The 10,340-nt window shown below is 42.5% G+C and overlaps 1 protein-coding gene across 1 annotated transcript in view; it reads left to right on the forward strand.

Moving 5' to 3' along the window:
- MFHAS1 (multifunctional ROCO family signaling regulator 1) overlaps positions 1-6,227 on the forward strand; it is a 32,070-nt gene extending 25,843 nt beyond the window's left edge. Inside the window, exons 3-4 of the mRNA XM_066618303.1 lie at positions 839-1,258; positions 2,994-6,227. The gene's annotated coding sequence lies outside the window, so the exon portion shown is untranslated. The remainder of the gene's footprint in view (positions 1-838; positions 1,259-2,993) is intronic.
- The last annotated feature ends 4,113 nt before the right edge of the window (positions 6,228-10,340 follow it).

A 10,340-nucleotide genomic window follows, 5' to 3' on the forward strand; every position in this document is an offset into this window, starting at 1 on the left:
TTTATTCACATTTGGTAGGTTTATTATAAAGTCAGTTGTGAACCTTCCTCAAGTGCTTTTCCTGATAGCTTTAAATGTGATTCATGGTAGAGAGGCCTATCAGTGTTTGGAGGTAGTATTGTGGAGTCCAGGGACAAATGAGAGGCAACCAGTCACCATTGTGTCCTGCTGATTAACTTCTCCCTTGACTGGCCTATGTTAAGAACAGGACATTGATTTTAATGGACATTGGTCAGATTGTAGACTTCCCATAACAAATAAGAACATGTGTTCTGCCTGGTTGGTTTTGTTCAGAAGAGTTCGTGTTTTTGGAAGTGAGAAGATATGGAAGGTACAGGTGTGCGCCCCTTAGGACCTACCGGCTTTCCCCAGGATCGCATATCTGATAACCACATGTAGTCACGTGGTCATCGGGGTGCACACCCCACTCTCCAAATGCAAGGTCCCCTTGCATCTGGAGGGTTGTCTGAACCTCCCAGAGGCAGCGCATGTCTGAGGGCTGCCTCTGCAAGGCTCAGACTGAGGCAAATTGCATCTTTCACGCGATTTCCGGCTTCTTCCATGAAACCGGGTCACATGAGAAACATGATTTCCCTCAGTCTGAGCCTTGCAGAAGCAGCGCTTGGACACGCACTGTCTCTGGGAAGCTCAGACAACCCTTGGGAGGGGAGCAGAGCGGAGCATCCCCTTCCCTGCTGAGGGTCTGCATTGCATCAAGCGCTGCTTGATGGCAGGGATTGCAGTCCCGGTCCCCATCTTTAAGTGGCGCAGACTATATCATCAAAAACGTTAGCATTACGAGCAGTGAGCCATCAGTTCTGTCTTGTTTTATCTACAGGTTAATGGGAGCAGGCATGTTGAAGGCTGTACATTGAGCTGGAATAAATCTGCAGTCTGGCTGAATTGACCCTCATCACCAGTTGGTGTTGAAGTAGTTCGTTCACCAGGACTCTTGCCTGTGGCTTACTGAAGCAGGAAATGCAGTGAAGCATCCCCATCCTGAGCTGTCCTTGAACTTGTGAACGCTACCGCTAGAAGGCTCTGGATGGCTTTACTTGCCTCATAGGTTGCAAATCAAGAGCATTGTTGGCTGACAGTGATGCTACTAGACAGACACCTGTGGACCTTTATTGTGCACTTGTTTGGACCCATTAATGAATGTAAGATTGTTCTCCGTGCAGTTGTTATTCAGATATACCTGAAGAAGTATCTGCTGATAAGGAACTATTGGGAACTCCCTATGGTTGTTCCCATGTAGGTAAGTCTTGAATGTACAGGTATATCTTTGGGGCCAGCTCCAGATTCTCATAGGCCACTAAAGCAAAGCACCAGCATTCCCCCCCCCCCCCGAAGGATATCTACTCTTCCAGCAGGAAACTGCTGAGAACTCTCACAGTTCTCAGTCTCCCAACCAGTCTTCTGAGCACTTGGAAAACAGTAGGGAATGTGGAGTAATAATCATGCTGAGTCCAAGCCTTTGTTTGATAGGCCCTTCTTCCAACTGTGAAGGAAGTTGGATGCCCTCCACAATTGCCTGACCTTGCTACATACTGGTGCCATTCATGGTGCGTTCAGACTTGGCAAAATGATAAGTATACAAAAAGCCAGTCCACATATACATGCTCATCAGCTATTGACTTGCATATGTGATGGAGCCATCATAGATCTAGATCCACGAGTAGAACTTTTCATGTTGCACAGCGTCAGCTCAAACAGTTCTTTACAGTAGTGACAATCTATTTACACTCTCATTGGTTCATCGAAGGATGAGAGAAGAACTGAAATATATGAAACAGCCCTGAGATTAAATATTTCCAGAAGGATTCTGGGGTTGGGGAAGATCAGATAACCGCAGCTAAATCAGGTTGCTCTATTGCTTCCTGTGTAAATGTTGTGCTTACTTTTGACTTGCTTGGAGGCAAATTTGAAACCTGGCTCCATCTGCTCTCTTTTCAATATGCTTTAGGGGGAGAAAACTGGGTAAATCCCATATGCTGGAGTTTTAGCACCACAAAATCTGACTAAGAAGCCCTGGAGCTGGGATCAGCTGGATGTTGATTATAAGCCCTGAAAAGCTCATTGAGCTTCTTTCGGGAAGGGAAGACTTGCTATGGGATGTTTTATAGACAGGAAATGTTTCTCCCTAGCATTCCATAGCCTCTCTCCTTCCCTTTGTTCAGGTTAGGTTTGGCAGCCCTTTAAATGCAGGAATCTCTGTATGAGAACCACTCTGTCCTTTCACTCTTTTTGCTGCTTTGTTCAGAACATCTTAAGGCTATTTGTGTCCTTTTTCCGTTCTGCTAGGGAGTGGGCTTGCCTTAGTTGCAGTAATGACTTGTCAGTCATGAGGCTGCTGAAATTCCAGGAAGTTCTGGTCACCCAAGATAGTACACCATGAAAGTTAGGCAAAGTTCCCATTTAGACATTCTGGTCATCACATTACTAAATGTACAGTACACCATTATGGCGTTCTAGGACAAAAACGATGCTTCCATGATGGACAAGGAAAGATCTCATCTATGTGATATAAGCAACCCATAAAAAGCTACAGTGTATGAGGTGTCTCACAAAATGAGATATCTAACTCTGACTGTCCACCCCATCAGGTGGGTAAGAAAAGCAACCCTCCTTTAGCAAAACAAAACCAACTTTCATCAGATTTATTGACATCACTGCCCTTTCCTGGTACTTCTGAAGACGTTCAGATTTGAATTTTTGTGAGTCTGTAGTGGAAAGCGGCTCATAATGGCAACAAGAAGACAAGACTTCTGTTTGCAAATATTCACTTGAAATAAGTTCTTACACACCATAGGTGACTGGATGTAGTGCTGTCTTTACAGACCTTATATTGTAATATGTCTTATATCTTTGAGGTATAGACTCGAGGAAGAGTTTTTCAAAGGTTACATTCTGTTTTTGACTGGATAGTGGCTGGGGAATGTTATAGATTTATCTCTTGCTTTTGTGTGTAAACTTCCCCTTTTGTTGTTCAGTTTCCTTTATAGGAAGAAAGTAAATTCTGTGGCTGTGATGTGCTGTGGAAAAGGACAAAACAAAAATCAAAACTGGAAAATACCTCTTCTTCAGAAGGACTCTTTCCCATGAACTGTTCATATATAACTTAACAAACCCCAAACTGAAATGGTTTCTTAAAGTAATATATTAACTTGCTGAAGAAAGATGGATTGAAGGATTGGTTGCTCAGCCCCCAGCCTCAGGATCATTCTCTCGCAAAAGAGCTGTTGGCCAACAGAATGGGTTGAAAAAGCATCTCAGGGATTATGTTCATTGTGCAGTTTAAAAACTACAACTGCAGCCAGGACAGCCGTATTGGGTGGGGCAATCTGTTTCCAAGTCTGTCTAATGTGAAAAAAAGGAATCACGTTGCTGAAATTCACTGCTGTTCAGTAATTTGTGTTTTTTTTAAAATGTTAATCTTTATTTTTGTACTATGTACATTTTTAATTATCTATGCAGTTAGAGTTAAGTTGACACTGGGTGCAAAGATCAGCATGAAGATTGTGCTAGATCAGCTGCTGGGTTCTGGTTCTGTTGTCAGAATATCGCATGTATGTATCTTCACTGTTTAAACATTTCTTACACACACATTATATACACAAACACGCACATTAGATACAACACACACACATGATATATACTCACTTCAGCTTCACTGCACAGTTTCATGGTAAAAACCACCTGAGGAAACACTAGCATGGATTTTTCTGAAAACACCTTTGCCCTCCCGACAGGGATTGAATTTGTACTTTAAAGAACTTCCCTTGCATGGCAGTACTGTCCAGAAAATCAGCCCAGGCTCTGGCAGAAAGAAATTCATGATTCAGAAGGGCTGGGAACCAAACCTTGCACAGTAACCCAGAGATCATCCAAAGCAACAACAGCTTCTGTTTCAATAGTGGTTGATTTGGCAAGGGTGCTTCACCTTGTGAGTGCCACGACCGGATGTGGTGGGGATAGAAGACAGCTTTTGTTAAAAACAAATCTGTGCGCAGAACCATGTGGTGCGATAGCAATGCTTTGGGCCAGGAACCTTTCATCCAAAAACAACCCTCAAAAAAAGAAAGGCAGGGAACAAAACAAGTAAAGAAGAAACATGAAGACATACACCTTAATACTGCAAGATAATCGCATAGGAGTTAGGAATGGCAAGAATCAAATATGCTGTTTTACAGATACAATGAACCCTCTGTAATTAGAAGCCTAGAGAGGGAAATTCATCTTTTGCTGGTAACGTGCCTCAAAGATTGTACCTTCTTGTTGCATAGTCTCTCTTTAGCTTCAGCGTGTTATAGACTAGCAGGTCAATACTGTTCGTATTTTTCCATCTCAGTTCAGTTCCAGAAAACTTTATTTGGACTAAAGAGTCCATTGACTTACTAAGAGATTTCTGTTGTCCCAGAGTTGATGATTAGGCTGTATTTTGTGGAACAGCTGCAGTTTGGTTTCAAAAGAAAACTAGCCAGGATCTAGCCATGAGTGTAATTGCTGCCATTTGGTTGTTGCTTCTGATGAGAACTCCTTCACTGTTGACAAGGTGGACTGTGTGGTTTTTGTACTGCACCTGCCAGACTGCACAGATTCTGCAAGTGGCATGCAAGCCACACAGTCTACCCTAACCACATGGATGAAAGCATTTAACATTACTGGAATGGTTTGGATTTTGGCCCAAGCATGAGGTTGTGGCAGCCTTGCCACTCACGAACATTGAATTAGGCCTCAAACTTTCCTGGAAAAATGCAGCCAGCAGTTCCTGTAATATCCACTCCAATAAGTAACATTTAAAATTCTAGCTGCATTTTAAGTAATTCTGAGACTTGAGGTGGGTTTTATGGGGAACTCTAAACAGCCATTCAGTTTTGCTTATAAATAAAAGGTATACTCATTTGGCAAGACATTAGAAAGATGGAATATTGGTTGACAAATGTCTTGTATCATGAGCGAGCTTTTAAATTTCAGTGACTAATTTGTGCGTGTGTGTTGAAAAATCTGGCATTTTTCCAAGAGCAGTCCAGTTGACAGGTCTGTCCAAAAGTTTAGCTGGGGGATTAACTGCCATTCTCTCCGTATTGGTGTTCTGGATCTTGTGTACCGTTTCAGATCTACAGTATGAATTAAGCGGCATATTCCCAGAGATTAGTTCTTAAGCATGTGTTCCTGATAGTTGGTGGGAAGACTGAGAACATGTTCACAAGCAAATTTTAGTGTGCCACCACTTTCATAATTAATGTATAGGCTCCAGAAATGTACAGTTTAGGTTTGCCTTAGGATCCAGTAAGATTTGGTCATTCTGTAGTGAAGTGCCAAATTGCAGTGCTAACCAGCGGCGGTTACAGGTTTCCATACACAGAATTTTTGGCCAAAGGTTGAGGGGATGAACTGTTAGAAAGCTGAAGTTGGTATGCTGAGATGAGGTGTCTTAAATGCACCTCAGTCAGATTTCATCTTTTCAGGTAGCTTAGGTTTATGTTAGAAGAGTTGTTCTCTTGAGCCAATTTAATGAAGTCTTGGGCACCTGTGAAGGTAGGTCTTAACCAGGAGATTGCTCCATCCTTACCCTCACTTAAAAAATTGATGGTATTTAGTCCCCGGTCCCTGTGTTCAGGCAATTGGCTAAGGATGCTTAGCATTGTTGTAGAGGCTGAGACTAAATGGATGTTGCAGCATCTGATACCTTTAAGAGCAGACACAATCAAAATCATTTTCTTTTGCAGTACAGATCCTGGCAGCCAGAGACGGATATTTTTAGCTAGCAGAATATCTCTGTGGGATCATGTTGCAACAGCCTAAATGGACCATTTCTTTTTTCTGGGAAAAGGGTGATGTTTTGGTCTTTGAAGCACAAAAATCAACTAAGCTGTTCATTTTAACTGCTGGAGAACTGCCCTTGGAATCAGTCACGATTTCTATTTCTAGGTTCTGTGACAGGAAGAGCTGTTTCCTGGCTTTACAGCACAGTATCGCCAAGGTAATTTTTAAAATTCCTGAAAAGGTTTGCCTCTTTTTGATCCATGCTTGTGATTTGCTCCTAGACAAGGAGGTAAAAGGGGTGTTGGTGTGTTTTTCATTCAACAGAGGATGTGGGGCTATACTTATGACTGTCGATTCTCTATAGCACAGGCATTTTTTTTTTTTACAAAAAAGGAAAAAATATTCTCAGCACAATGAAAAACTGGGAATAAAAAATCTTAAATGAGTCATCTCTGTTAATTCACCTTTGCAACTGTAATTTTTGTGGGGTGGGTTCCAGAATTTGATGATCATTTTTAGATGATTCAAGACATTAGCAGTTCCTTCTCATCCTTCAACACACTTAAAATAGCATTCTTGCACTTGGTGTCAGCCAGCAGGAAGAGTTCTTCACAGGGCAGCTTGTTTCTCTGAACTCTACAATTGAAACTGAGGCAGCAAAGCTCTTTGTTTCATATATTGCCTTTCTATTTTTTTAAGAAGCACAGATCATTCATATTTGTAAAATCACCTTGAAACAGATTTCCCTCCTTTTGTCTAGATTCACAATGCAAAATATAAACAGCAACAGTAGCTTAATACATTGCTTTTATTAGGATCAATTAAAGAGCCACAAGATGTGAGAGTACTTTAAATTCACCAGAGACCTTCAGGTGGTGTTTAACAATACAAAAAAAGAGGAGGGGTGAGGTCGGTGGGAAACATTGCCAGTGTAAAGAACAAGTCTTCATCATAAGATGGAATGGGGGAGATGTATTGATCTGATTAGGCTAAAAAACCATGCTGACACTCAAAGGAACTTGGGTTGCAGCAAGTCATGTTGGGGTGCAGGAGCAAAGGCTGCTCTCCCTTTGAAAACATAACATCCAGTAGGTACTCGGATCTGTAGCTACAAGACGTGTATTGACTTGTTTACCCACAGAATTTGAACTGCCTCAGTAGGTATGCTACATATAAAGAAAAAGGAAGATGCTTTGAATTGCCCCTCTTTGGGGGCCTGGCTATTATTTCTTTGCAAATATGACTCCTAAATAGTGTCCTCTTGTACATTAAAGAGAGAGGTGAGAGAGAGAGACCTACATTTTAAACCTCTTCCAGATACATTGAGAATGAATTTAGCATCTTTCCTCAGTTGTCTACGTGTAGTGATGGAAAAAATCCTCAAATCCCAGAATACTGTAGTTAGTTTTTCAAGAGGCAAGTGCCCATATGCATATACAAACCCTGTACTCCATCATATGATTTTCAAGAAACTTTCACTAATAAATCTGAGGCCGGGGGGGGGGGAATATGTGTGTGACCCCATAGAATACAAACATGAAATGCTTGGTTTTCCAAGCACCAGAGATATTTTCAGCTAGTACCCACATAGTTTGTATACATTTGAATTCCAAAGAGCACCAGTCAGTGCTGCATCCCTGTTGGGAGATTTCCATAGACCAGCGTTTCTCAGCCAGTGGTACCACCAGTGGTATTTGAAGTGGTGTCCGCTGGTACTCATGGGACCCCCAGACCGCCACTGGCAGTGAGACACAATGTCACACAGTGTGACAAACAGTGGCTTGGTGGGCAGAGCTCTAGCATGTGCTTTTCGTATACTCAAAGAAGCCTCCCCCGCCCCCCGAGCCTTTTAGCAGTGTTTGTTGTGTCATGTCTGGACACCCAGTCTGGAAGTAACTGACATCATTGCTAGTTACTTCCAGTGGTACTTAACAATAGGTGGACTGTGAGAAGTGGTGCGGTGGGGGGGGGGCAAATGTTCTGAAGTGCTGCCATAGGCCATCAATAAATTCTTTTGGCTTCTTCAGGCTTTTCTGCAATTACAGACTTGTGCAGAGATCCTTGTCAGTTTGAGCATGGAAGAGAAATTATCTATGCACAAGTCTTACCTGTACATTTCAGGAGGAAAAACTTTCAGACCATGAAGTTATCCTTTCCAAGGGATTAACATTGTGGAACAGCAATCATATTTGCAGATCAGGCACGTACTTTGAAGACATGCCCTAAAAAGAGTGAAGACTTCTGCTTGCATTATAGATTATCCACATGGTAACTGCAGTACATTCTTAGCTCTATGAGTTTGTATAATAGGCCTCACAAGTTTCTTTGTGTTTAATCAACTGCTGTGTTCCTTATAGGAAGTCTCTAGTGTCTGTAGCTGAAACGGCAACTGCTGAGCAGAATTTGAGGTCTTTCTGAAATAATCATTTTAATCAATAGCAAGAGCTCTTTTAGTTGCCCAGGCAAAGTAAAAACATGTTGCTAAGGAAACTAGAAATGTCACTGTTTAACCCATTTTTGCCCAGGTGTATGCACCTTGTTGTGTATATGCAATGTTGGGCAGAAATGGCTTTTTTTAAAAAGCCTCTTGGAAATACACAGTTCAGCCCATGGGAAGATGCCATGGTTTAAAATTGGGACGTTTTTGTGCTTCCTGCTTTAGCTAAAGAGGCGACAGGTTAGAAGAAGGTTAGGGCCTGATCTACAACTTTAGTGCTCAGTGGGGACAAGCCCCCACCTCCTGCAGCAAACCCTCTGAGAGAGTGCTCTGCTCACCTGCCTGGTTTTTTCCAGCAATGCTGCTGTGACTTGGGTCCATTGACAGTGAAGAAGTGGTGTAACCAAATGACTGCAAGATAAGTAGGTGCAAAGTACTCCAGACACTCAAAAGCATTCTATAAATGTTAAGTATGGCCTGCCATTACCGATCTTGTTCATGAACTTCAAGGTTCCCTGGAACAACTTTAAAAATTAGTGCTCTAGATCAGGGGTCTCCAAACCCCGGCCCCGGGGCCAGATGCAGCCAGCAGCGAGCCTCTATCTAGCCTGCAGCCAGCCTCTTGTTCCCTGAAAGCCTCTGGCCCACTTGACTGAACGTGACCAGAGCTGTGCTTTGATTGCATCTGGAGGGTGTTCTGAGGGTCAGAGAGGCTGAGTGAATGAGCCCACTCATTCATTTATTTGTTCATCTAAGTTCCATCTCTTATTTATTTAAATTTTATATATATGTAAATTTTTTTCCGGCCCTCAGCACTGCACCAGATATTCCATGAGGCCCTCTGGCCAGAAAGTTTGGAGACCCCTAGATCAGTGGTTCTCATTCATTTAGCACTGGGGCCCACTTTTAGGGGAATGAGAATGAGTCATAAAGGAATGAGATAAAGGAATAAAGATAAAGGAATGAGAATCAGTCAGGACCTGCTGGAAGTGATGTCATCAAGGAGGAAAATTTTTAACCTAGGCTGCAGTCCTACCCACACTTACCCAAGAGTAAGTCCCATTTACTATCATTGTTAAAAGCATATAAATAGTAGCCTGTTCAAAGTACTGATCTGTAACATTTCCCCAAATGCGCTCACATATCATCAAGTATAATAGATTAAAAATAAAATATTGAAATGATTGGGGGCACACCTGCAATTGGTTTGCAATTCACATAGTGGGTCCTGACCTACAGTTTGCGAAACATTGCTCTAGATCACCTAGGGGAAAGGTGGATTAGATTTGGGGGGGGGGGACCAACAATAATAAAGACATGCATTCTAATGGTACCTGCACATCCTTGCCCCTCTGTCCTGGACCAGTTCCTTAACCCTGTCTGCAAAATGTGGTTTACCAACTGCCACACACCTTTGTCAATATTGCACAGGATGGCTTAATATAAAGGAGATACTGCTATGTAGTTTTGATGGGAACTTGTTTTATAACATGGTTGTTGACAATATGCAGAGAGGGAGGAGAGGAGGCCATCATCAGAACTGCCCCACACTCCATGAAAACTTAGCTCCAGCTGCAAAGTGACTCTTTTCTCAAAGGCAAAATAAATTTCCGTATTGTAACATGGTACAAGCTCAGCAATTTGGGTGCATTTGAGAGAGGTTTCTAACACCTTCCTCAGTGTGAACATCACCAAAAGAGCTCTGAGTTCAATGGCAGAAATGCAGAATACTGTTTGCAGTGGTTGCAGTTGTTGAACTTGCATATGGCTGGCTGGCTGGCTGCTGTGTGGAGCCAGATGCAGGGTCAGCGACTGTCACAACTGAGATTTTTCTGGAAGGGAGAGGAAGGCTGGTTCCTAACAGCTATGGGTCCTCTGCCTGAAGGGTTGAGTCAGGCTGTGCTCCTCTAGCCTGTGGTTGCATAGATTTTCACATAGGCCCCTCTTGAAATCCAGAGTTTCAGCATAGCTCTTACTGGGCAACAGGGTCCTTCCCTGCAATCAAAAGGTCACAGTAACAAGAGCTGCTGCTCTTTTTAACCAGAGTTCCATTTGGAGTGAAAAAGATAAATTGTTGCATTCTTAAACATTTCAAAATATAATGTATTGGCATGCAAGCCAGTGGAGCACAAGG

This window comes from Tiliqua scincoides, chromosome 2, assembly GCF_035046505.1.
Source record: "Tiliqua scincoides isolate rTilSci1 chromosome 2, rTilSci1.hap2, whole genome shotgun sequence".
NCBI classification, from domain to species: domain Eukaryota; kingdom Metazoa; phylum Chordata; class Lepidosauria; order Squamata; family Scincidae; genus Tiliqua; species Tiliqua scincoides.